This window comes from Cervus canadensis, chromosome Y, assembly GCF_019320065.1.
Source record: "Cervus canadensis isolate Bull #8, Minnesota chromosome Y, ASM1932006v1, whole genome shotgun sequence".
NCBI classification, from domain to species: domain Eukaryota; kingdom Metazoa; phylum Chordata; class Mammalia; order Artiodactyla; family Cervidae; genus Cervus; species Cervus canadensis.
Window position 1 is genome coordinate 6,159,598 of NC_057420.1, and position 7,013 is coordinate 6,166,610.

The window sequence follows — 7,013 nt, forward strand, 5'->3', positions numbered from 1 at the left end:
GTAGATTTCCCTTCATGAATAAGGAATCCTCTATATGTAAATTTGATAAAACTTGTATCAATTTTCCTACAAGAACAAATGGAATTTTCTATTTCATACATGAAAATATTCCCGATGTGGTATGGAATTCTCTATATTTCACCCAAGCAAATTTGATTGGATGTTTTCCAACGTGAAATATAGAATCCTGTATCTTTCATATTTGGGGATAGATTTTCTTAAATGAAATATAAAATCTCAACATTTCACACATGACAGTTTGTGGAAAGATTTTCTCACATAATGGCTTCCTGCGTAGCTCAGTCAGTAAAGCATCTCCCTGCAATTCTGGAGACCTGGGTTCAATTCTTGGTCAGGGAAGTTCCCCTGGAGAAAGAAATGGCAACCAACTCCAGCATTCTTGCTTAGAGAATCCCATGGAGAGAAGAGCGTGGAAGGTCAGAGCTCATGGGATCACGAGAGTTGCACACGAATTAGCACTATCTCTCTTTCTTTTTCACACATGAAATATACATTTCCTATGATGCAGAAATTATCTCTCCTCTGGATAGAAACAAAATTGTATCCTAATTAAACTTAAAAGCATTTCTGTAACTTTTTCTTTTTTTAATGAAGTACAATTGCTTGACAGAATTTTGACTGTTCTGTCAAGGTCAAACCTCACAATGAATCAGCCATAGATGTAGATATATTTCTTCCCTTTTGAAACTTCCTCCCATATCCTGTCCATCCCATTCTTCTAGATTGATACAGAGCCCCTGTTTGAGTTTCCTGAGCCATAAAGCAAATTCCCATTTGCTATCTATTTTACATATGGTAAAGCAAGTTTCCACAGTACACTTTTCATACATTTCACCCTCTCCTCCCATCTACCCATGTCCATAAGTCTAGTTTCTATGTCTGCTGCTCCAGTGCTGCCCTGTAAATAAATTCTTCAGTACCATTTTTCTAGATTCCAAATACATGTGTTAGAATATGGTATTTTTCACCAGGTGAGGCGGGGCGGGCGCGACTAGTGGCTATGCGTTTACTCCTGCACTTCAGGGAGCTGAAAGGAAAAATATCTGGAAAGAGAGCCAAGGAAGAAAGTATCTCTCATAACTACTCCATTGCGGAGGTCAGGGGCTCCACCCGAGAGGAACTACCCCACTTTCAAGGAGCGGCTGCTGTGTGGGTGAAGGAAGGCCAAGATGAGCTACTCCACGTTCAAGATCGGGAGGGGCAACCAGTGAGACGATACCCCTCTGTCCAAGGTAAGGAGCAGCAGCTGCACTTTACTTGAGCAGCCGTGAAGAGATACCCCACGTCCAAGGTAAGAGAAACCCAAGTAAGATGGTAGGTGTTGTGAGAGGGCATCAGATGGCAGACACACTAAAATCATAATCACAGAAAACTAGCCAATTGATCATAGGACCACAGCCTTATCTAACACAATGAAACTAAGCCATTCTGTGTGGGGCCACCCAAATTGGTCAGTTCATGGTGAAGTCTGACGGAATGTGGTCCACTGGAGAAGGGAATGGCAAAACACTTCAGTATTCTTGCCTTGAGAACCCCATGAACAGTATCAGAAGGCAACATGATAGGATACTGAAAGAGGAAGTCCCCAGATGGGTAGGTGCCCAATATGCTACTGGAGATCAGTGGAGAAATAACTCCAGAAAGAATAAAGGGATGGATCCAAAGCAAAAACAATACCCAGTTGTGGATGGGACTGGTGATAGAAGCAAGGTCCAATGCTGTAAAGAGCAATATTGCATAGGAACCTGGAATGTTAGGTCCATGAATCAAGGCAAATTGACAGTGGTCAAACAGGAGATGGCAAGAGTGAATGTCGACATTCTAGGAATCAGTAAACTAAAATGGACTGGAATGGGTGAATTTAACTCAGATGACCATTATATCTACTACTGTGGGCAGGAATCCCTTAAAAGAAATGCAGTAGCCACCATAGTCAACGAAACCAGTCTGACGTGCAGTCTCAAAAATGACAGAATGATCTCTGTTCATTTCCAAGGCAAACCATTCAATATCACAGTAACCCAAGCCTATGCCCCAACCAGTAATGCTGAAGAAGCTGCAGTTGAATGGCTCTATGAAGACCTACAAGACCTTTTAGAACTAACACCCAACAAATATGTCCTTTTCATTATAGGGGACTGGAATACAAAAGTAGGAAATCAAGAATCACCTGGAGTGACAGGCAAATTTGGCCTTGGAGTACGGAATGAAGCAGGGCAAAGGCCAATAGAGTTTTGCCAAGAGAACGCACTGGTCATGACAAACACCCTCTTCCAACAACACAAGAGAAGACTCTACACATGGACATCACCAGATGGTCCACTCCGAAATCAGATTGATTATATACTTTGCAGCCAAAGATGGAGAAGCTCTATACAGTCAGCAAAAACAAGACCAGGAGCTGACTGTGGCTCAGATCATGAACTCCTTATTGCCAAATTCAGACTTAAACTGAAGAAAGTAGAGAAAACCACTAGACCATTCTGGTATGACCTAACTCAAATCCCTTATGAATATACAGTGGAAGTGAGAAATAGATTTAAGGGACTAGATCTGATAGAGAGCCTGATGAACTATGGACAGGGGTTCGTGACATTGTACAGGAGACAGGGATGAGGACCATCCCCATGGAAAAGAAATGCAAAAAGGCAAAATGGTTGTCTGAGGGGACCTGACAAATAGCTGTGAAATGAAGAGAAGCTAAAAGCAAAGGAGAAAAGGAAAGATATTCCCATTTGAATGCAGAGTTCCAAAAATAGCCAGGAGAGATAAGAAAGCCTTCCTCAGCCACCAATGCAAAGAAATAGAGGGAAACCACAGAATGGGAGACACTAGAGATCTCTTCAAGAAAATTAGAGATACCAAGGGAACATTCCATGTAAATATGGGCTCAGTAAATGACAGAAATGTTATGGACCTAACAGAAACAGAAGATATTAAGAAGAGGTGGCAAGAATACACAGACAAACTATACAAAAAAGATCGTCACAACCAAGATTATCACAATGGTGTGATCACTCACCTAGAGCCAGACATCCCGGAATATGAAGTCAAGTGGGCCTTAGCAAGCATCTCTAGGAAGAAAGCTAGTGAATGTGATGGAATTCTAGTTGAGTTATTTCAAATCCAGAAAGATGATGCTGTGAAAGTGCTGCATTCAATATGCCAGAAAATTTGGAAAACTCAGAAATGGCCACAGGACTGGAAAAGATCAGTTTTCATTCGAATCCCAAAGAAAGGCAATCCCAAAGAATGCTCAAACTACCGCACAATTGCACTCATCTCACGCGCTAGTAAAGTAATGCTTAAAATTCTCCAAGCCAGGCTTCAGCAATACGAGAACTGGGAACTTCCAGATGATCAAGCTGGTTTTAGAAAAGGCAGAGGAATGAGAGCTGAAATTGCTAATATTGGCTGGATCATCAAAAAAGCAAAAGAGTTCCAGAAAAACATGTATTTCTGCTTTATTGACTATACCAAAGCCTTCGACTGTGTGGATCACAATAAACTGTGGAAAATTCTGAAGGAGATGGGAATACCAGACCACCTGACCTGCCTCTTGAGAAACCTGTATTCAGGTCAGGAAGGAAGAGTTAGAACTGGACATGGAAAAACAGACTGGTTCCAAATGGGAAAAGGAGTACGGCAAGGCTGTATATTGTCACCCTGCTTATTTAAGTTACATGCAGAGTACCTCATGAGAAACGCTGGGCTGGAAGAAGCACATGCTGAAATCAAGATGGCCAGGAGAAATATCAATAACCTCATATATCTGATGACACCACCCTTATGGCAGAAAGTGAAGAGGAACTGAAAAGCTTCTTGACAAAAGTGAAAGAGGAGAGTGAAAAAGTTGGCTTAAAACTTGACATTCGGAAAACTAAGATCATGGCGTTTGGTCCTATCACCTCACGGGAAATAGATGGGGAGACAGTGGAAACACTGTTAGACTTTATTTTTGGTGGCTGCAAAATCACTGCAGATAGTGACTGCAGCCATGAAATTAAAAGACCCTTACTCCTTGGAAGGAAAGTTATGACCAACCTAGATAGCATATTAAAAAGCAGAGACATGACTTTGCCAACAAAGGTCCGTCTAGTCAAGGCTATGGTTTTTTCAGTGATCATTAATGGATGAGAGAGTTGTACTGTGAAGAAAGCTGAGCACCAAAAATTGATGCTTTTGAACTGCGGTGTTGGAGGAGACTCTGAGAGTCCCTTGGACTGCAAGGAGATCCACCGTGTCCATCCTAACAGAGATAAGTCCTGGATGTTCATTGGAAGGCCTGATGCTGAAGCTGAAACTCCAGTACTTTGGCCACCTCATGCGAAGAGTTGACTCATTGGAAAATACACTGATGCTGGGAGGGTCTGGGGGCAGGAACAATAGGGTACAACAGAGGACAAGATGGCTGCATGGCATCACCAACTCGATGGGCATGAGTTTGAAGAAACTCCGGGTGTTGGTGATGCACAGGGAGGCTTGACATCGCAGAGTCGGACACGACTGAGTGACTGATCTGAACTGAACTGATGGTACTTTTCACTCACTCTCTGACTCAAGTCTCTCTGTATCGTACGGTCTACTTAAATCCACCTCATGAAAACTGTCATAAAAGCGTTCGTTTTTATGGCTGAGCAATATTTCCTTGTATATAGAGACGACAGCTTCTATATCCATTTATCTTTCAATGGATGTCTAGTTTGCTTCCCTATTCTAGCTATTGTCAATAGTGCTTCAATGAAGGATGGGATGCATGTGTCTTTTTCAATTTTAGTTTCCTCAGGCTATTTGCCTAGGAGCGGGATTGCTGTGTCATACGGTGATTTTATTCATATTTTTTTTTTAAGAAATCTCTATACCATCTTCCATAGTGGTTATATCAGTTCACATGCTACAAAGAGTGCAAGAATGTTCCTTTTTCTCCACTCCCTCTCAAAACAAGCATTTATTGCTTGTAAAGTTTTTGATGATGCCATTCTGACCAGTGTGAGGTGATATCTCATTGTAGTTTTGATTTGCATTTCTCTAATAATTTAGTGATGTTGAGTGATGTTAAGTGATGCTGAGCATCTTTTCATGTGTTTGTTAGTCACATGTATATCTTCTTTGGAAAAAAAGTATGTTTAAATATTTTCCCTACTTTTTGATTAGGTTGTTTGTTTTTCTAATATTGACTTGTATGAGCTGCTTGTCTATTTTAGAAATTAATCCTTTGTCAGTTGATCCTTTGTTATTATTTTCTCACATTCTGAAGTTTGTCTTCCACCTTGCTTATAGTTTTGTTTATTATGCAAAAGCTTTTAGGTTTAACCAGGTTACACTTGTTTATTTTTCTTTTTATTTCCGTTTCTCTAGGAAGTGAATCATGGAGGTTCTTGCTTAGATTCATGGTACCAAGGGTTCGGTCTATGTTTTCCTCTAAGAGTTTTTAGTTTTTGGTCTTACACTTAGGCCTTTAATCCATTTGGAGCTTATCTTTGTGTATGGTGTTAGGAGTGTTCTAATTTCATTCTTTTACATGTAGCTGTCCAGTTTTCCCAGCACCGTTTATTGAAGAGGCTGTCTTCACACCGTTTCTATGTACCTTATTATGTCATCTGCAGACAGTGAGAACTTCATTTCTCCTTTTCTCATCAGGATTCTGTTAATTTCTTTTTCGTCTCTGATTGTTGTAGCTAGGACTTCAAGAACTATGTTGAATAATACTGGTGAAAGTGGACACCTTTGTCTTGTTCCTGATCTTACCGTGAATGCTTTCAGTTTTTCACCATTGAGAATAATGTTTACCATACGCTTATCATAAGTGGCCTTTACTATGCTGGGGTAGGTTCATTCTATACTCATTTTTGAAGAGTTTCAACCATAAATGGTTGCTGAATTTTATTAAAGACTTTTTCTTCATCTATTGAGATTATCATGTGGTCTTCATCTTTCAATTTGTTAATATAGTGTATCAGATTGATTGATTTCTGTGTAGTAAAGAATCCTTGCATTTCTGGCATAAATCGGATTTGATCATGGCATATGTGCTTTTTGATGTGTTGTTGAATTGTGTTTGCTAAAATTTTCTTGAGGACAGTTTCATCTATGTTCATCAGTGAGACTGGCCTGTAGTGTTCTTCTTCTGTGTTGTCTTTCTCTGGTTGATATCCGGGTGATATTCACCTTATAGAATGAGTTTGGAAGTGTTCAGTCCCCTGCAATAATTTGAAAGAGTTTTACAAGGATAGATATTAACTCTTCTCTAAATGTCTGTTAGACTTCTCCTGTGAAGGCATCTAGTCCTGGGGTTTTGTTATTTGGGAGATGCTTGATCACAACTTCAATTTCAGTGCTTGTAATTGAGTTGTTCGTAACTTCTATTTCTTCTTGGTTCAGTCTTGATTGTTTGACTTTTTCTAAAAGCCTGTCCATTTCTTCCAGGTTATCCAATTTATGGCCATAGAGTAGTTAATTATAGTCTATTATAATACTTTCTATTTCTGCATTGTCTGTTTTAACCTCCCCTTTTTCATTTCCAGTTTTCTCGATTTAATTTTCTCTCTCTCTCTCTCTTTTTTTTTTTTTTTTTTTTTGTTGAGCCTGGTTAAAGGCTTGTCAATCATGTTTATCTTCATAAAAATCAGCTTTTAGTTTTATTAATCTTTACTATTGTTTCTTTCTCTCTTTCTTTCTCTTTCTTTCTTTTTTTCATTTATTTCTGCTCAGATCTTTATCTTTCCTTCTACCAATTTTTGCAGGGTTTTTGTTCTTCTTTTTCCAACAGTTGTAGTAGGTAAAGTACAGATTATAAAATTAGATTGTCTATTCAATGGTTTTCTTGCTTCTTGAAGTAGAATTTTATTGTTATAAACTTTGCTGTTAGAACTGCTTTTCTGAATCCCATAGATTTTGAGTTTTCATGTGTTCATGGTTAGTTGTTTCCATAATTTTTTTTTTTCCCTTTTGATATCTTCAGTAACCTGTTGGTTATTTAGAAATATGTTTAA